Raw genomic sequence first — 21689 nt, 5'->3', positions numbered from 1 at the left:
TTTACTTGGTAGTTTTATTGCCAGTAGTTATATTATTATTCTGAAACAGTTTTATGTACAAGATAAAGCAAATGTTAATTTTATTTGGAACGAAGATTTTCAGTTTAAGAGGTAAGACATATATTCATTTGTTCATTTTAATTGGCATTCTTGTACATTTATGATTTTTAAAGATATTTTTCCTGATTTGGTCCAATGAAAAGGCAAAGAAGCCATAACACCCTTGTAGCATTGAGCTTCCCTAGGACCCTAATTTTGGTATACAAGTCCCTGTTAAAGGGAACCAGTATTCCTTAGGGAAATGACTGATTCTAGGGAATGTTACTAAGGGATGCCAAAGACATCTTGTTGATCTAAAAAGCAAAGAAGCCTTCAAGGACAGATTATGTCAAAAGATTATAAAAACCAGATTAATAGGGCTACTTCTGGTCAAAACTGGGACAATTTTTGCCTGATTCTACTTGACTTAAATGTATTGAATGTGTGAAAATCTACTGAATTGATCAACATACTCAAAAGGAAGAAAACCAAAATGCAAATTTAAAAACAAAACTAAACTAAAAACACATTAAAACCGTATTTGTCACCATTGGAGATAGCTATTGCATCATTTCCTTATTCTAAAAATTAGTAGATTAGTAAGTAAAGGAAACATGGTAAGCATTTTTCTTCTGTTTTTATTAGGATTGTATTTTTCAAAATAAACGAAGAGGCCCAGAAAATGAAACAATTAACTCATGGAGGAATCATCAATGATGTTCAATAGAATGAAAGGATAATCTCATAATTCCCAAGTGTCACCCCACCAATTACTTGCTGGTTTCATGGAAAAACAACTCACAATGAGGGGCTGAGTAGTCATTACGTTAATCCATGATTAACGTTGGCACTTTATAGTGTGACCGCCTAACATTATGGGCCTCTTGATATGCTGCGGTATGAAAGGCACAGCATCTCTTATGAACTATTCGCACCAAATATATTTCACATGAAACTAATCAAGTCTTTACAGCTTCCAGATCTAAATGGAGGTCAGAGTAACAACAATTTAAATGACATCATGAGGAAGCAATCAAATGAATCCAAAAGATGGGGTACTCTACAGGACAATAGTTTGGATCTGTTCAACAAATAAATACCATGAAGGAAAAAAAAAAGCAGGGTATAGTGGTGGAGAGGGTCTGTTCTAGATTAGAAGAAGTTTAAGAGATATAACCACATGAAATATGTGGACCCTGATTTGTCCTGGTTTTCAAAATAATAAATGACATTATTTGGATTACCAAGGAAATTTAACTATGGACTAGGTTTTAAATTATATAAAAATTATTATTAATTTTTAGGTGTGACAATGTTATTGTGGTTAAGTAGCAAAATATCCATTTCTTAGCGATACCTAATGAAGTAACACAGCTGTGAAATGATTTGCTGTCTCCCTTTTATTATTATTATTATTATTTTTTTTTTTTTTTTGCGGTATGCGGGCCTCTCACTGTTGTGGCCTCTCCGGTTGCGGAGCACAGGCTCCGAACGCACAGGCCCAGCGGCCATGGCTCACGGGCTCAGCCACTCCGCGGCATGTGGGATCTTCCCGGACCGGGGCACGAACCCGTGTCTCCTGCATTGGCAGGCGGACTCTCAACCACTGCGCCACCAGGGAAGCCCTGCTGTCTCCCTTTTAATATAAACTATTTCAAAAAACTAGGCAAATATGGCAAAAGTGGACAATTATTAAATCTGTGATGGACATATGAGTGTTTATTATAGATAGTAGTATAATTTTGAAGTGTCTATCAGTCATATCATTTTGTAGAACTAAACCATTTTGGACAAATAAAAATTATTTAATTTGACCTAAATGTATTAAGATCCTAAAATGCCCATTTTTTTTACTATTATTTTAACCATAGGTTTATTTTATCCCTAGGCTTATTTTAACCCTAGTTTCCCTTCCTTTTAGCTCTACAAAGCCAGGCACAGTTAATACCAGGTGGTTAGTTAATATTCACTGATAACTCTTAGTAAGACTTTTTTGATATGCTTACTAATAACTAAGTGAATGAATGTTTTAATAAGTAGATAAATCTTTTTGCAAGTCAGATGATTTCCAGTTATTTGCTTAACAAAACTGGAAGACTTAACTGAGCTGCCCGCTGATTACCCATCAGAAAAATAGTCAGCAAAGAGAACTATATGACTTTTTCAAAAATAACTCAGAGGGCTTCCCTGGTGGCGCAGTGGTTGGGAGTCCGCCTGCCGATGCGGGGGTCGCCGGTTTGTGCCCTGGTCCGGGAGGATCCCACATGCCGCGGAGCGGCTGGGCCCGTGAGCCATGGCCGCTGGGCCTGCGCGTCCGGAGCCTGTGCTCCGCGAAGGGAGAGGCCACAGCAGTGAGGGGCCCACATACCGCAAAAAAAAAAAAAAAAAAAAAAAAAAAAAAAAAATAACTCAGAAAGCATCCAAAGAATTGATTGGCATCGCTGTAACAAAACTCCTTCCATTTTCATCTACATGTTCATGTAATCACATTTTCTCAATGCTTATTTCTATAAAGATGAAAAATAGGAATAAGATTGATGCTGAGTCCTGTCTCATTCTAGCAATAAGTAGCAATTTAGACCCAGATAAATGAAGTAATTGGGGAAGGAGCACCATCCATCTTATTAAGAGATTCCTTCCCATTCATTTTTTACTTTTTATATTTGATAATTATTCATCAAAATGTAAAATATTTATGTTGCTCTGATTAACTGTGAATATATAGTTGTAATGATAACCCAATCAAGAAGAATTTTTCATATTAAAAGCCAAATCATCAGAATTTTTAAAAAGTATTTATACATATGTATATACAGTCAGCCCTTTGCACTGCAGGTTCTGCATCCACGGATTCAGTGAACCACGGATCGAAAATATTGAGAAAAAAAAAATTCCAGAAAGTTTCCAAAAGCAAAACTTGAATATATCACTCAAACAAATATTTACATAGCATTTACATTGTATTAGGTATTATAAGTAATCTAGAGATGATTTAAAATATATGGAGGGCTTCCCTGGTGGCACAGTGGTTGAGAGTCCGCCTGCCGATGCAGGGGACACAGATTCGTGCCCTGGTCCGGGAGGATCCCACATGCCGCGGAGCGGCTGGGCCCGTGAGCCGTGACCGCTGAGCGTGCGTGTCCGGAGCCTGTGCTCCGCAATTGGAGAGGCCACAACGGTGAGAGGCCTGCGTACCACAAAAACAAAACAAAATAAAATATATGGAAAGATGTGTGTATGTCATATGCAAATACTACACCATTTTATACAAGGGACTTGAGCATCCTCAGATTTGGGTAGCTATGGGGGTGGTGGGGTCCTGGTACCAATCCGCTTCTGATACCAAGGGAAAGCTATGCATATGTATATAGATATACATATGTATTATAGGGTGATCAATAAAAGCATTTAAGCATAAAATATATTACATTTGTATAAATTCTCTGTATATTCTTTCTATTCTTACCTAGGATGACAATGAGTCCGTGGAGAAAAAAGAAATGGTTTAAAATATCTGACTACTAAAAAATCATTTGGTCCTGTATTTTTTAAATGAATGCTATTGTGCATCAGGTTGAAGCTGAATCTGGCCTCTGTACCCTGACACCAAATCAAATCTCAGAGACACAGTTTTGGGTGAAGTAGAAAATAGCTTGATTGCTTTGCCAGGCAAAGGGGGCCACAGCGGGCTGTTGCCCTCAGAACTGTGTGTCCCCACATGGAGAGGGGTAGTGAGGAGTTTTCTAGTAATGGTTCAAGGAGGGCGTGATCAGCTCGTGGACAGTCTTCTGATTGGTTGGTAGTGAGGTAAGTGAGAGTCAGCATCATCAGCTTTCAGGTTCCAGCTGGTCTGGGGTCTACATGCTTGTGGGCAGCATACCATCATTAATCATTAACTTCTCCCACCTAGAGGGCATTTCAGTCTCTGCAAAACAGCTCAAAGATATTGTTATGTGCATCCCTTGATGGGGAACCAGGACCTTGCCCCAAGGCTACACTGTTGTTTCTCTAGACCCTTTCTCCTGACCCTTTCTCCTGTGTCTCACATGCGTCCCTTCCCTAATTAACAACTGCTTGAATCTACTCGCTGGAACTCAGGGAAGGTCATGGAGGCTGAATGAAGGCTATTTCCTGTAATCAAAGAAATGGGGGACACAGAAAGGCTTTGTGCCCAGGAGCCCCACAGGGCCCTGCTTGGTATCAAAATTGCTAAGATATTTAGATTCCATTGGATATGCAATTTTTTTAAGTTAATATAAATGTTTCCTTTCCAAATACCAATATATACAACATGTTGGAATTGTATCTTTGTCACAAGAGAGCCAGCACAGTAGAGTTCTGGTACCTGCCACCCATCAGCTGCTGACCAAGACACAGGAAATCAAGAGAGAAGACACAGCATCACACACCCAGTTAGATAGGCAGCCCTTCCCCCTTTTCTATAAGTCTTCTTCCTGGCCCCAGTGATGGAGAAGAAAGAACTAAAACAGGAGCGGAGAAAGAGTAAAAGAGAGGATCACTCTCCCCTCGCTCTCCAAATTCTCAAGTCAAAACCAGGCTGAAGAAAATAACGTTTTAAATGAAAAATAAAATGGAAGTTTCTACTTGCACTAGAATTCATTTAATAACTGAAATTGAACAGAAAATTATAGGGTCTTTCATGGTATTATTAAGGAATGGGAAAAAAATGCTTCAGCATAGCATGGGCAGGATTTTGACTCCACCAGATTCACACTGTTCAATAAATCGGTAATAAAAATAAAACTAACTAAATAAAGATATTTACATATACAGTAAAAATAAAAGAATACACAGAAAGATTAATAGTGATCATCTCTGTATGATGATGATGATTTTCTTCATTGGGCATTTCTGTATTTTTCATTTTGTTAAACAACAAACATACTACTTTTAGAATGAGCAAAAAAGTATATATTTTCATTCCTAAGAAACGCCAATATTATTTTTAATATCTATACACAAGGGCCCAGGCCAAATATTTTTTACATTTATAAAAGTATTACATGTGAGTAGTTTAATAATTCATATAGTACTAAAAAGTATATACATGACCGGCATTTCCTTCCTCTGCCCTTCTCCCCTCATCCCCTCCATGGAACAAACCGCTTTCAACTGAACTGATTGTTTCTTCTGGTATTTATGTCCCTATTTCTAAAAAAAATTACATATAACCTCTTGAGTCATCTATTTTAAACAATCCCCATGACTCCATATAATAATAGACAAGATTTAACTCACTTCCCATTTGTGCTTTCCTCTCCCACCTCCACTCTTTATCATTGTTATCCGCATTTTCATTTTTTCCCTCTTATGACTGACACAGTGTAAATGTTATTCCCCTGGTGAGTCAGAGGGTACAAGGTAGAAGACTACGTTTTCTTTCTTATGTAATTTTTTCTTTTATCTGGAGTTAATTTGCTAATTTTCTTTGAATGTCTGACTAATTCTTCCTACAGTTTCCAGAGTTCTGTAAAATAACTTAAGCACGTTTTTTAGTGTTGTTAACACTGCCCCCTGCCCCCCCCCACCCCCCCCCCACCCCCCCGCCCCAAGACACACTTTTTTTTAAACCCAAGCTGGAGCTTAGATCTAGACTGGTTTGTTCTGTAGAGGCTGCACAGCTAACATCTTAAGGCTTCCCTTTGCCTCTTCTGCATTGAATCTCTCATTTCTTGCTTCTTTTCATAGAGTATCTTTCAGTACTTTCTTGAAAAAAATTTACATCAGAGACATATTTTTTTCTAATTTTTCCATTTGGAAACTTTTTATTCTACCTTCGTACTTGACTGATAGTGAAACCGAGCAGGACTCTAAGGGCCCCTCGAGGATACAAAAGCCTTTCCCTGTTCCCCGTTTCTTATTTGCAGGATAAAGGCCTCAGCCTCCTAGACCTCCCAGAGTTCCAAAGAGAAGATTCAAACAGTTGCTAATCCGGGAAGTCAGGGAATGCCGAAACAAAGAAGGATCCATCAAGGAACTATAGTGCAGTGATTAAGCAGGATCCTGGTTGCTGCTCAGTGGATATACATAACAATATCATTGAGTTCTTCTGTAGAAACTAAGGCCCCCACCCAGGTGGAGGAGATTCTAAGTTGAAAATTATTTTCACCTAGAATTTTATGGGCATTCTTCTATTATCTTCAAGTTTTCCCTGGTGTTGAAAAGTCTGATGACATTCTAATTCCCATTTCCTTGTAAGTGACTTGTTTTTTTTCTCTCTAGAGTTTGTGTTTCTGGTTCTCCTTATATTTGGGGTGATTTTCCAGGTGAACAATTTTGAATAAAACAGGATGGGTGCTGCTCACGTCTTTAACCAATTTCTCTCGACCCCCAGCCCAGGGACTCATACCAGAGGTCAGAGGATAGCTGTTTCCCCTAAAATCTGAAGAGCAACGAGAGTGCAGAGAACCTGCCCACTAGCCTGGGTAACGTCGGACAGCATACGTGGAGGTAAGAGAACATTCTTCCTGTTCCAGTCATCTTTTGCTGTGTAGCTGCTATACATTGAATGTTTGTGTCCCCCCCCAATTCACATGTTGAAATCCTAACCCCCAAGGTGATGGTATTAGGAAATGGGGCGTTTGGGGGGGGGTGCTTAAATCATGAAGGTATAGTGCCTTCGTGAATGGGATTAGTTTCATTATAAAAGAGGCCTAAAAAAGGTCCCTTGCCCTTTTCCACCATGTGAGGTTACAGTGAAATGATGCCATCTATGAGCCGGGTGGCAGGCTCTCACTAGACACCAAATGTGCTAGCTCCATGATCTTGGACCTCCAAGCTTCCAGAATTGTGAGAAAGAAATTTCTGTTGTTTATAATACACCCATTAACCTGTTAACACATGTTCATGTGCCCGATGCACAGTGAGGCCAAACAAACTAAAACATCGGCGTGTGGAGTAGAGAAAGGTTTATTGCAAGGCTATGCAAGGAGACAAGGTGCCTCGTACCCTGAAAAGCCGCAAGCTCCCAGAAGGGTTTCGGCCAAGCATTTTTAAAAGCCAGGTGAGGGAGATGGGGTCGCAGGTTATGTGATCAGATCGTGGACAATTCTCTAACCGGCTGATGACGAGCGAACGGGGTGGTGTCACAGGGGTTAACTTTATCAGTCCTTAGGCTCCAGGAGGCCTGGGGCTATGTGCTCATGGTCATCAAGTAGTTAATGTCTTCCAATGGGGGTGGGGAGGGGGGATTTCATATCTGCAAAACAACTCAGGAAATTTGCATCAGATACTATTACCTAGGTACTTTAGAGAGGAGCTAAAGCAGAGGATATGGGGGAAGGCCAGTCCACGGAAGGCCCCATAGGGTCCTGCTCGGTTACATACCCATCCTATGGCATTTTGTGAGGACACCCTGAATGGACTAAGGCAGAAATAAGCCACTCCAAAACTTAGTGGTGTAAAGCAACAATCTTTTTTTTTTTTCTTTTTTTATCATTATGCTCATGATTTTCTAGATCAGGAATTTGAGCCGAGCAAGTGGGAGTAGCTCACCTCTGCTCCATAACGCCTGGGTCTTCAGGTGCCTCAGACGGCCAGGGAGAATTGGGTTGGGGTCATATGTCTGGGACTCCAGTTTTGACTGTCAGCTGGCTCCTCAGTTCTTCTCCTTGTCATGTCTGATAGAGCTGAATGGCCGGATGGGTTCTGGCCATCCTGCTGACTGGGCTGTGTTGGGAACAGTAGGGGCATGGAAATATCTCTCTTCATGCAGCCTCTCCACATGACTGGCTTGGGCTATTACACAGCACAATGGTTACAGGTAGGATGGACTTCTGTGGTAGCTGGCTTACCTCAAAGCGATCGTTCCAAGATGTCCACTTGGAAGATGCAAAGCTTCTTAGGACCTAGTCTCAGAAATCCCAAAACGTCACTTCTGTCACATTTGATTGGTCAAGAAAATCCTAGAGCCAGCACAGACTCAAGGGTATTGCAATGAGACTCTACCTCTCCATGAAGGAGGGGCAAAGAAATTGTGACCATCTTTAATCAACCATACTCCCATTCAATACTGTGAACATATTGGAGTATAGAACATAGCTTCTGCCTGAACAATGTGCCAGAAGAGTCTAGTTCGGAACTGAGAAGCAGTAACAGGGAGTATCTGCAGCATGCAGAACAAGGAAGGAAGGTACCACAGGGAGGATACCACATTAGAAATGAGGGGTTGTGTCTTGGACGACCTGTTGGAGGAGAAGGCACCTGGGAAGACTGCATTCACATCACACACTAGGCATCTCCTGGAGAGGTCCTAAAGAGTTGAAGAGAATCTGAAATAGTTCTTAGTATTCTGTGAATAAGGAGGGATTCCGAGAAACGATACACTTTTTTGTTGTTATTATGACACCATTTCGCACACACTCAACACAACATACACACACGCACAGGAATGGCCAAAGGAAACTCCTATTACGACAATAAGACTTCTGCAGGGATTGTGTAGCTTCACTATAGGAGGATGTTCATCATGAACCATTCAGCCCCTCCGTGAGCAACACATCATCCAAAACTGATGGGTTCCATACTTTGCAAGTGAATGGATATGAAATATACTAGTGAAATTAAAATTTGATACATATTTGAACATCATTTATGTACTGGGGGAGGAATATGTCAATAAATGTTGCTGATACAATAAGTAGCTCAGAATATAGCAACGGAAGTCACACATCTAAATGCCATAAGAGTAAACAAAAGGAAAAACTTGAGAAACAAGTATCTAAAGACTACAAGAAGTAGACAAGGCCAACAAGAATTAATTTCTTACCTTCAGCACTAGAAAATAAATCTTTAAATCTCTCCTAATTGGATATAAATTATTCTTTTTTCTTTTTTTAATCAACATCCTACCTATTGTCTGCTATCCTGGCCTGTCCTCATCTTCTCCCTTGGACAAAACCACTTTGGAGGAATTAAGTTGTTCCATAACCATCCCATCTTCCTCTCACAATTTCATTCCCAAAGATATTGTAGAAACTGATGATATCCTGCAGACTGTTTAACTCTGGTGAACCAGAACCATTTAATCATGTTGATATTAACCAAGTAGCATATGACAATGAACTACATGATATGTATAGTTACATTTTTCTAGATTAGAATTCCTTTTCTGGAAATATGACAGGATGGGTTTCTAAATGAAAAGATTTCACCCTCATGAGCCATAAGAGTATCTGCCTTTAGGGAGCTATATTTTTAGAATATCAATTCACTCATTTCTAAATCTCTCATCCTTTTATTTTCCAACTGCATGGAGAAAAAATATTGTTAGAAGAAATCAAGAGACATGTTTATCTCTCTTAATTCAGGGAACACTTTAAAATTTTTTCCATGATTAATCAATAAGACCTTGTTTCTTTTCATCCTTATTTTGTTCTTTGGGAAAGAATATGATATATCTTACTGAATAAGCTCTTCCTGCCAAGCAGTGCACTGGTTATTAAGATTTTTTTTTAATTCATTTATAAGTGTTCTAAACTCTGATGACTAATATTTCTGGAGATCTCAACCTTTATTTTTTTTAATATTTATTCATTTTATTTTATTATTTATTTTCTTTATTTTTCTGGCTGTGTCGGGTATTATTTGTTGTGTGCGGGATCTTTGTTGAGACATGTGGGATCTTTTTCACTGCGGCGCCCGGGCTCTTTGTTGCAGCACATGGGCTTTTCTCTAGTTGTGGCATTCGGGTTTTCTCTCTAGTTCTAGAATGTGGGCTCCAGGGCACATAGGCTCTGTAGTTTGCGGCACGCGGGCTCTCTCATTGAGGTGTGCGAGCTCAGTAGCTGTGGCATGCAGGCTTAGTTGCCCCCTCAGCATGTGGGATCTTAGTTTCCAAACCAGGGATCGAACCCACGTCCCCTATATTGGAAGGCAGGTTCTTTACCACTGGATCACCAGGGATGTTCCTCAACCTTTAGATAAGTAATGACATTACTCAGTCTCTATTCTTAATAATTGTAGGAGGTATATTGCTTGTCCAAGGGCCATTCTTCTACTGAATTAAGTCCTAAATTGTATTCAGAAGAATATTGTTGAGTGTGACTTGAAAAATAAAGATTTCCATGGTCAAATAAGTTTAGGAGGGGCTTCCCTGGTGGTGCAGTGGTTGAGAATCAGCCTGCCAATGCAGGGGCCATGGGTTCGAGCCCTGGTCTGGGAAGATCCCACATGCCGCAGAGCAACTAAGCCCCTGCGCCACAACTACTGAGCCCACATGCCACAAATATTGAAGCCCGCATGCCTAGAGCCTGTGCTCCGCAAAAAGAGAAGCTACAGCAATGAGAAGCCCGTGCACGACAACAAAGAGTAGCCCCCCACTCGCCGCAACTGAAAAAGAACCCACGCACAGCAACGAAGACCCAACGCAGCCGAAAATAAATAAATACATAAATTTATTTTAAAAATTAGTTTAGGAAACACTAAGTTAAGCAAAGTTAAATCGTACATTTACATCAGGACTCCTCAAAACTTTAATATGGAAGATTAAAGATTTGTGAATCTTAAAATGTGGAGTGTTCCATACAGCCTTTCCAAAACTTACTGACCTTTATTGAAAGCAGCGTAAGTGTCATATATTTAGCTTTGTTCTGTATACATTTTGAGAAGTGCTACTTTAGAAATAGCTAAATACGTCAAAATGGAAACTTCTTAAAAATCACTTTATCCAAAGACATAACCTAATAGAAACTACTAATGTTAAATGATAACTTCAGAACAAATTTACTGAAAACTTTGTTTTCTAACGATCAGTGTTACTTAATGGCTACTTTTCCTACTCTCATAATTTAAGTGAGTATCTGAGATCTTCGCAAAGAGTGAGCATGGAAATTTCATTCTTACTCTCCGTTTAATTTTAGGCGCTAAACAGACTGAGTTGACAGAAGGGACTCTAAGTTTATGAATAACCTTTTAATCTCCTAAAGAGCTTCTGATGCTTTGTTCTAAGGAACTTATAAGAAATTTTCCCCGTAACTCTTACCAGCAGAGTATTAACAGGCCACCCCTGACTATTTTATGTTAGGGGAAATACAATGTCAATCTCCTAGCTCTTAATTTTAAAAGCAAATATCCAGAAGCAAAAGAAAGAAGGTGGGGAAGGGAAAAGAGAAAAGAGGAGGAGGAAAATAGCATGGCAGATTGTTTGCAAAATGGAAATATTTGCAAAATGTTTTACAGAATAACCACAAGTGCTCAGATCCTGGTTTTCACTCTTCTTTGTAATGACTTTGAGGTCCCTCCCATCAAGTAGAGTCTATTTCTCCATCCCTTGAACCTAGGATTGGCCATGCCATTTGTTTTTGTCAATAGGCCATTATAAATGTGATGCAAGAGACTTAAAAAGTACTTGTGGGGGGCTTCCCTGGTGGCGCAGTGGTTAAGAGCCCGCCTGCCGATGCAGGGAACACGGGTTCGTGCCCCGGTCCGGGAGGATCCCACATGCCGCGGAGCAGCTGGGCCCGTGAGCCATGGCCGCCGAGCCTGAGCGTCCGGAGCCTGTGCCCCGCAACGGGAGAGGCCACAGCAGTGAGAGGCCCACGTACCACAAAAAAAAAAAAAAAAAAAAGTACTTGTGGGGCTTCCCTGGTGGCGCGGTGGTTGAGAATCCGCCTGCCGATGCAGGGGACACAGGTTCGTGCCCCGGTCCGGGAAGATCCCGCATGCCGCGGAGCGGCTGGGCCAATGAGCCATGGCTGCTGAGCCTGCGTGTCCGGAGCCTGTGCTCCGCAACGGGAGAGGCCACAACAGTGAGAGGCCCGCATACCACACACACACACACACACACACACACACACACACACACACACACAAAATGTACTTGTGCATTGGGGCTTGCCCCTTCTTGCAACTCTTTGGAATCCTGAGTCCATCATATGAAGAAGCCCAGGCTAGATTTTTGGAAGATGGAGCCCATGTGGAGCAGAGAGGAGCCAAATTTCTATCTTTATTTTTAATTATAATTTAGTAATTTCCTGCAATAGTAGATGATTAGCTTAGTCATACCACCCTCATCCCTCCCATTGAAAAGGCCAAGAGGAATGTTGAAACTGAGATTTCAAAGATGGGATGTTGAAACTGAGATTTCAAAGATGGGATGTAAATAGAGGGACAAAGATGTGGGAGGGCCGTAATGTAGGAAAGAGGTTGGTCCCTTGGAAAATTAAAAGAAGCCAGTGGAGGGACTTCTCTGGTGGTCCAGCAGTAAAGACTCCGCACTTCCACTGCAGAGGCCCTGGGTTCGATCCTTGGTGGGGGAACTAAGATCCCCCATGCCATGTGGTGCAACCAAAAAAGAAAACAAAGAAAAATTTAAAAATAAAGGGAGTCAGTGGAGCTGGAGCACAGTGAGCAGGGTAGTGAAGGGTATAAGATGGAGTAGAAGAGAAAAACGCAGATAGGCAGGACTCTCGGAACATGCAAGATACGGAACATGCAAGACCTTGTAAATTTACAAGAACGGGATTTTATTTTCAGTGTTTTGTTTTTTTTCTATCAAACTCAAAAAAAAATTTTTCACTGTAATATGCAGCACCATTGACACATGGAGGTATCGATGGGGGAGACCAAATGTATATCCTAGTTAGAGGGCCATTTAGCTATACAAATCAAAGGACTTAAATTTTTCTCTTTGACCCTGAAATTCCACATTATTTGAGGAAATCATCATGGCTGTACAAGAATGTTTCTTTTCAAATATGTTCATCTCATTCTTTTTGATAATAGTGAAAACTGGGGATAACCCAAAATGTCTAATAGCAGTTTATTAGTGAAATAAATTGCAATGTATCATAATGGATTATTATTGAACCATGAAAATTCCTGTCAAAATGTATATGTATATATGAAACATGAAGAAGGGTAGGCTACAAAGTAGTATATTCAATATAATTTGAATTATGTAAGAAGAAAATTGCAGAGAAATAAATGAGTAGAAAAACGTAGGGCCAAATGTTAACATTGTTTATATTTGTAGCTGGAGTTAAGAGTATTGTACAGCAGAAAACTATTTTGGGAAAAGTTCTTCATCCTCTGAAGGTGCCAAATTTCCTACCCCCAATATTCTTCAGTGACTGCATCTCTGGGTCAGAAATACTGTACAAAGACTGTTTATAAATACAGATTTCTGTGTGTAAAAATGATAGTAGAAAACTGTCAGTCAAAATATAGAGATTATGTACAATATAAATTTAGCTCTGTAACAGACTATACTAAAAGGAATAGAGAAAAATATGCTTGCCAAATAATTTAAGTCTGAGTCTAGAATGAAGAAAGTGCAGAAAGAGAAAACTAACTGTGGTGCCAAGTTAAAACTCTGTCTGATATAGGAAATACAGGGTATGGCACAGACAGATGGAGATGGGGAAAGTTCGGACTTCCATCCTACATGAGGATCCAACAGCTGCACCTGATAGTCTAGGGCTCCTGTCCATCACATCATATGTAAATCACAACCAACTAAGGAGGAAAAAATTTAAGTATCTCAGCATCCTGATCCCTGTAAAATGGACTGGGTTCACAGACTACTTTTCTCTTAAGATTCATGAGAACACCCTTCCAGGTATGCTCATCTGCTTAGGAGTCCCCAAAAGTTGCTCAGACTTGGACTTGGGATTTTATCTGTGTGAAGGTGAATATTTTTATCTTCTTTAATTGACATTCTCTCAATAATTAAAGGTCAGAGAAGGTGTGGATTTTAAGTCTTTGGAAAAAAAAACTCATCAAATTATTGTATTTCTCTAAATAGCTTAACAGGGGAACAAAAAAGGAAAAAAAAACAAACAAAACCCTGTCTGTTATCGAGAAAGTATTGAGATTAATTAGAGTTTTTTGAAATTCAAACTCAACATAGCTGACTTTATTTTCTCCTTTTTTACTTATCTCTATTCTTTCAACTTTCTCCAGTGAGCATGTAATTACTTTCAAGGACAGAAGAATTAATGTTATTAATTTTTATATCTCACTACCAATTTTTATTGCTTTATTTTTTAAATGCCACCAAAAAAACAGTCTCAGGAGGCTGGAGTCCCTGGATTTGAATTCCAGAACTAATAATGAAGGTGGTTTTGAAACAGGAGGGAAGGGGGCAGGGCACAACCTTTAAAAGAATGACATAGCCATAGGACATGACAAAAACTGGTTGAGGGCTTCCCTGGTGGCGCAGTGGTTGAGAGTCCGCCTGCCGATGCAGGGGATGCGGGTTCGTGCCCCGGTCCGGGAGGATCCCACGTGCCGCGGAGCAGCTGGGCCCGTGAGCCATGGCCGCTGAGCCTGCTTGTCTGGAGCCTGTGCTCCGCAAGGGAGACGCCACAACAGTGAGAGGCCCGTGTACCACAAAAAAAAAAAAAAAAAAAAAAAAAAGTGGTTGAAACCAACTAGGTCCAAGATGGTAGAAAATTCGACTTCCAGTGGAATGCTAAATGACACACCCACCAGCACCATGACAGTTCTGAGGCTAACCATAAAAGGCCAAAAAGTGGGGGGTGGCCCAATTCCTGGAAATCTCTGCCCCTTCCCCCAAATAATTGGAATAATCCTCCTCATTAGCCTATGAAATTACACCGCCCATAAAAACTAACCACCCCATATTTCGGGGCCTCTTGCCTTCTGAGATGGCCCACACTCTGTCTGTGGAGTGCGTTTCTCTCTAAATAAATCCACTTCTTACCTATCACTTTCTCTGTGATGAGACATGAAGAACCTGAGTTTCATTAAATCCTGAGACCAAGTGTGTGATCTCAATTAAAAGACCATGGATTCAAATCCCAATCTGGGTTTTGACGGGTTTGAGTCCTGGCCCCATGCGTACAAGTCCCATTCAGAGTTACACAGTTTCAGTTTGGCAGTCATAGTTACCCAGAGCATGAATCGGGTAAGAAAGATCTCAAAAGCACAGATTTCTAACAGTGTTTATAAGGCCTATTTCTCCCAGCTTTAGAGCCCTTGTACAAGTGCCTACAATTTTGCAAATTCCCATAAATCAGGGAGAAAATCTAAAGCTCCAATAGAAAATGAAGGGGCAAAAAATGTTTCTATTTATGGATGTTAAAAACTATAGCATGTTAAATCTGAATGCTTTAAACGTAGATAATTGCGGCAAATTGTGTTTCCCCAAAATGGTCCCATTCCTCGGGCTTATCTGCAATGTTACCTTGACTCTCTTTTCATCATGAAATGGGGTCTGCTTTTCCGCTTTTGCTCCCCCTTACTCTGGGCCGATTTGTGACTCACTTGGAACACTTGTAACATTCTATTTGGAATGCGTGCAAGAGATGCTACCTGACTTTCAAGGCTAGATCAGAAAAGGCTTAGTAGCTTCAGCCCCTGCTCACTGCAATACCAGCCCTTAAGTCTGCAGCTGGCATATAAGTGGTCCAAATGCCCCAAGGCCCAGACCAGCCCACGCAGAGAGATCAGTCAGCCAGACCCAGAGACCACAGAAAGTGAGTTGCCCAGCCAGCCGCCGGCTGCTCTAGCCCCCAGCTGTTCTAGCTCGAGATACTGTCTGCCAGCAACTTCATGAGGGACTCCAAGCCAGACCCACCCAGCGAGCCCTCCAGTATTCCTTAGCCCCCCAAACCATGTGTGTGCTAAAGGGGCCATGCTAAAGATATAATATTAAGGGATGTGATTAAGCCATCCCAGTCTGCTAATTGGCCCTATCCTTCTGAATGATTACAGTGCAAAGCAAGGCCTCCAGAAAGACATTCCTGGGTTGTAGAAGGGACATATACATCTCAAAGGAACAGAGAAAGGATTTACAATTGCAAATTACGTGTTTTCTAAAACAAATGATCTAAGAAAAGTGAAGACAGGTGCCTATGGTTAGGTTTTGGCTGGAAGAAACACTCTATTCTTTTGGCAGCCTTGGGCTCTTCCAGGCTGGAACTTAAGGGGAGCAGGTTTGTCCCAAGAACATGGCCTTAGGCTTCTGGAAGCCAGGTAGAGCTTGGTCAAGTCTCTTATTGGTGGGGGTGGAGGTGGAGTGGGGAGGAGGTAGGCATGGCGTTGCTTTTGCAGTTTGCAGTTCTCAGTTGTTACATGGCAATAGATAAACAGAGCAAACTTTCTTACCTAAAAGTGAAGTGCTGCTGTAACAAAAACCTAAAACACATGGCATTGGCTTAAAGACTGGGCAGCAGGAGGAGGCTAGAAGGACCCTGAGGAGACTATTAGAGAGAGCTGAAATAGCCTGGAGGAAGCTGTCAGTGAGGGCTTATAGTAAAGGTAAGGAAAATGTTATTGAAAGCTGGAGGAAGGGGGACTCTTGTTATGCAGCAGCAGAAAGTTGAACACACTCTTGCCTGCAACAATGTTGGAAACAGAAGATGTATCTAATATACTCTATGATCCAGCTAAGGAGATTTTGATCTTGGGTGGACTCACTTGGAGGAGCTTAAAGCAGGGTTTCTGTTCCTGGTCAGAGACTGAGGTCGGGCAGCAGCGGTGAGAGCACTGAATCCCAGCCACGAGACCATCAGGGACCAGTGGCCAGTGACAAGGCCCTGGCCTGTCAGCTGTGTAGAAATGAACTTCCACATAGAGATGGAAGGTAGAGAAGCAAGTAAAGTGTTTATTAGGAGAAAAAGAATACGGTATGTGTGGATAGACACATGGGCAGACTCAGAGAGTCGCACCCTCGTGGTAGTTTGAATCAGTTTTATGGGCCATTTCTTCCCAGTTTCCTTTGGCCAATCATTTTGATTTGCCTGGTTCCGAGTCTGTATTTGGTATATCTCAGGATCCTCCCATGTGTGCGCCATGTCTCAGCCAAGATGGATTCCACTGAAGAGGCCTATGGGTAGTTGGCATCACTTACTATGGGGTGGCGCCCCCTCCCTTTTTGACCTCCAAGGAGCTTTCTAGTCGGGAAGGTCTCCTTGACTTCAAGAGTGAGAAATATGTGGTCTCTTATCTTCTATCTGGGCAGGGCCCAGCCTCCTCTCTCAATTGTCCTGCTATTCTGGTCTTGGAGAATCGGTCCACAGGGAAGGAATCTTCAATAGCTTACCCTGGGTGGGGGACCCATCTACCTCCTGCCTCAATTTCAAGGCAGAATATTGAAAATGCCACTTACCTTCTATTGCCTGCCTATCAGATACAGGTAGAAAGAGGGCAGCTTAAAAGGGAACTGTTTCATTTTTAAGAAAACTGAGAGGAAATATAAAAGATTCAGGACTTGCCAGATTCAAAATTAAAATTATTTCTCATTCCCAGATTTTCCAGACAGCAGCGGATACTCAAACTACATGGCTGTATCTGTTTCAATTGTCTCTTCATATAATATCTATGTAATATTTTTTATAAAGAGAAGAGGAAAATAATTTGATCTTTTCTCTAGCATAATTGATCAAAAATTGTTTTTTTAATTATTCATAGTTTTGACTAGGTATTAACAAGAACTAAATCATCCACCTAATTTTATATGTTGGATATTTGGAATAATTCCCAGAGACTTGCTTCTGGCTCCATACATGTGTCAGGGAGGAATATTTTCCCTTTACCCATCTAGGGTCTTGTGGCTGGTCTAAAAATTAAATTGACATGAGACAGATTAACAAGAGAAAACCAAACAAAAGTTTAATAACATGTATACATGGGAGAGGCCAAGAAAAACTGAGTAACTCACCAAAATAGTTGAAGCCCTCACCTTAAATACCATCTTCAGCTAAAGACAAAAGAGGATGTTGGGTGCGGGGTGGTTTGGGACTTCAAAGGGGAGGAAGGCAGTTCACAGGGAGATGGAAAAGTAAATGTTTGGTAAACAAATGTTTGCTGGGCCTTGTAGAGACAAAGAGACCCAGAGAGGAATTTTAACAGACTTTGCTAGGTTTCTTCCTGTCTACACACCTAGTTCGTGCTATAGTTGTCTATGGTGATAGCTCCCTTCCTGGAACAGGTCCTCTATCTATAGTCTTTTAGGCAGTTAAGGGGAAGGTCAAAGTTTCTTTCTGAGTCTCTGGGGCCTTAAAAATAACCAGCCTAAATTAATCCTCATGCCAAAGAGAAACATTTTGCGGTGGCAAATTTTGTTTCCCTACACACATTTCTCTGTGCCTCTCCTCTAAATACAACCATAAAAATAAACAACCATAATAGGACTCTGAAAAATGGAAAAAAAGACAAACTGGCTAGGGACCTCAGGACCAGGAACAACAATGCAGTGAGTTCGTTCCCTGGTTCAACTTTTGTCTCCCATGCATCTTGAACTGGGTGTTGGGAGAGCCAGGATAGACCAAAATGAAGCCCCAAGAAAAATTCCCTCTAACCCAAGGACCAGTAAAGGGGCAGCCCAGCTGAAACCTAACAGGGAACCTCACACATGACTCCAAAGTAACTGGCAGCAGTCAGGCTCTCAGGGGAGACAGGGCAAAGCAGGCCTGGCATCTCCCAAACTCCACTTCCTGCAGAAGGCAAACCAGGCCTGGTGTTTCCCAACTCTTTCCCCCTGAAGGAAACCAGAATGTCACCCCAAAATATGCCTCATTGACATAAAAATTATTTTGAACTTGTTAGAGAGAAAAATCACAGGCCCAAAATGGCATCACTTGTGATAAAGCCCAAACTGAAGTTTTGACCTTCACCAGAAATGTAGTCATTTTTTTTTTTTTTTAATTTGTTTATTTTGTCTGGGCCAGGTCTTAGTTGCAGCATGTGGGCTTCTTAGTTGTGGCATGTGGACTTCTGAGTTGTGGCGTACATGTGAGATCTAGTTCCCCGACCAGGGATCAAACCCAGGCCCCCTGCATTAGGAGCATGGAGTCTTACCCACTGGACCACCAGGGAAGTTCCCAGAAATGTAGTCTTAATTAACCCATATGGAATTTTCTTGTCAGCACAAATGAGGTCATCTGTCATGTGGCCCTCTCCATCTTGGAAAGGAAGAAGTGGCCATCTACATGATAAAACCCTTGCCATTCCTCCCCCACCTTCCACCAAAAGAAGAGGTCCTGGCCTAAAAATAATTTTCTCTTTTCCTTGAGAATAGCTTCCTCACTCCACCTTTTTGCCTATAAAACCCCTCAATTTTGTACCCTTCTAGTTGCTAGATGGGATGCTGCCCAATTCATGAATTGCTTAATAAAGCCAATTAAATTTTCAAATTTACTCAGTTGAATTTTGTTTTTTAACAAGCTGAAGGCAACTAAGAAGCAACAAAGACAGAAAAAGCTTCCTCTTGTCTGCCTAAAGGCAAAATTTAAATTCTCCTTTTATTGAAGACAGACTCCTTTCACCCCAGAGATGGCACCAGAGGAATCTCCAAACAAACCTTACTCCATTAGTTCCCTCCCATATATTTACCTTCCCGTAGTCTGTGGCCTTTGGAAGCCTAAACTGCTTTCCTTTGCCCTGTCATTTCTCTATAAATTTATTGTTATTATTTTTTGTTATTGTTGTTTTTTGTTGAAGATGCTGTATAAACTAGAATTCTAAGCTGCCATTTCAAGTTACTTTTGGTTTAGTTTTCTCTTGCATAATGTGGGCTACACATGTTAAAAAACTGTTTTCCTCTTGTTATTCTGTCTTTTTGTTAAAGAGTCCCAGATAAAAACCTGACATGGGTAAAGTTTTGCCTACCCTACACCCCCATAGCTCAAGGTAACTCAAGTAGGCTCTTCCTTGCCCTGAGGTACCAACAGAGATCAGGTGAAAAGCCCACCAACACATTGACTTGTCATACCATGAACCAGGAAAATCACAAATTGGATGAGAAAAGACAATTAACAGCCAATACTAAGATGAATCAGATACTGTAATTATCTGACAAAAATTTCAAAGCAGCCGTCACCAAAAAATGTTCTTATAGGCAATTACAAGTTTTCTTGGGACAAACAAAAATTAGAAAACATCAGCAAAGAAATATAAGTTTTCAAAAATGGAAATTATAAAACTGAAAAATATAATAACTGAAATAAAAACTCACCGACTGGGCTCAATAGTAGAGTGGAAATGACAGAGGATAGAATCAGAAACTTGATTATCAATTAAAATAATTTAATTAATGTGAACAACAGAGGGAAAAAAGACTGGGAAAAATAGAACTTTGTGGACTTGTGGGACAATAGCAAAAGATCTAAACATTGGATTCTCAAAAGAAGAGAAAGAATGGGGGTAAGGGCTGAAGAAAATTCTAAAAAATAATGGCTGAAAACTTCTCAAATTTGGCAAAAGACATAACATCTACAGATTAAAGAAATTGAGCGAATTCCTAAAAAAGGAAGTCCACACCAAGATACATATTCTGAATACTAAAGACAAAGGTACAGTGGCTAAGATGGTATCATAGAGGCCTGCAAATATGTAATTACATTGTAGCCACAGTAAAAGTCCAGGAACAGACTCATGTATATGAGTGTATATACTGAGGGTATGAGTATATACATATACATATGTATATAATTTATATGTATAAATATATAAATACATACTATATAAATGAGTACATGTACTCATGTGTATAATTGAAGGTAAAAATGATTATAGACATGTAAACATAATTATATATATATATTATATATATATATACCTTGTTTTATTTTACTTCTGAGATGTTGTGTATTTTACAAATTAAAGGTTTGTGGCAATCCTGCCTTGGAGCAAATCTATTGGCACCAATTTTCCTATAGCATTATTTTTAAATTAAGTTATGTACATTGTTTAGACATAATGCTATTGACTATTGCACACTTAATAGACTACGGTATAGTGTAAACATAACTTTTATATGTGTTGGGAAACCAAAAAATTGGTGCAACTTGCTTTATTGCAACACTTGCTTTATTGCGGTGGTCTGGGACTGAACCCGCAATATCTCCAAGGTCTGCCTGTATATAAATGAGTATCTACATATACTCACATATATGATAATTGAATGATAAATGTTGACAGCTCAAATAAATAGAGATAGGATAAATTACTCAATATGCCATTGGAGACGATGTCTTTCCATTACAATAAATAAGTGTGATCTCTTACACCATAATACTACAATCAAAAACTAATTCTGGCCAGATTAAAATATTAAACATAAATAACACAAAAGAATTATTAAAATGAAAAAACGCAGACAAGTGTCTGTTACAGTTTGAGGATGAAGAGCTTTTTAAACTTGAAACCAGTTCAAAGAAAAAGAATTGTTTCATTCTCCATCTGACAGAAGGTGAGTGGCAAGAATAGGGTGTCTCTTGAGATGTTTTTTAGCTCTGAGTACTCTTACTATAGCTACAACAATTCAAAGAGAATATTATCCCCTATAGCCTGTAAGTAGGGTTTTCATATTTAAATCTTCAAATAAAATCTAGTGATACTATGTTCTCATAGGATATCAACTCCTGTAAACATCAGTTGAAAAAATCTTTATTGAAAAAAGTCATTGAATTTATGTAGGCAAGAATCAGTTTATTACTTGATTTGTATTTTCTAAATTATTCCTTCATTTCATATGTTACTGGACTTTCTCTATTGTCTACCATTCTTGGCTGCACATTATAGAACACGTAACTAACAATGACTCACAAAAGCATTTTCGTTTTTGTCACAGCAAGAAATTTGGAGATAGGGAGTGCTGGCATCCAGACCAAGATTCTGAGAACCTCTTGTAATATACCTCATGGTTTAAAAATAGTTTTCAG

This window comes from Kogia breviceps, chromosome 9 (genome assembly GCF_026419965.1).
Source record: "Kogia breviceps isolate mKogBre1 chromosome 9, mKogBre1 haplotype 1, whole genome shotgun sequence".
NCBI lineage: Eukaryota > Metazoa > Chordata > Mammalia > Artiodactyla > Physeteridae > Kogia > Kogia breviceps.
Note: the sequence above shows the minus strand (reverse complement) of the source record.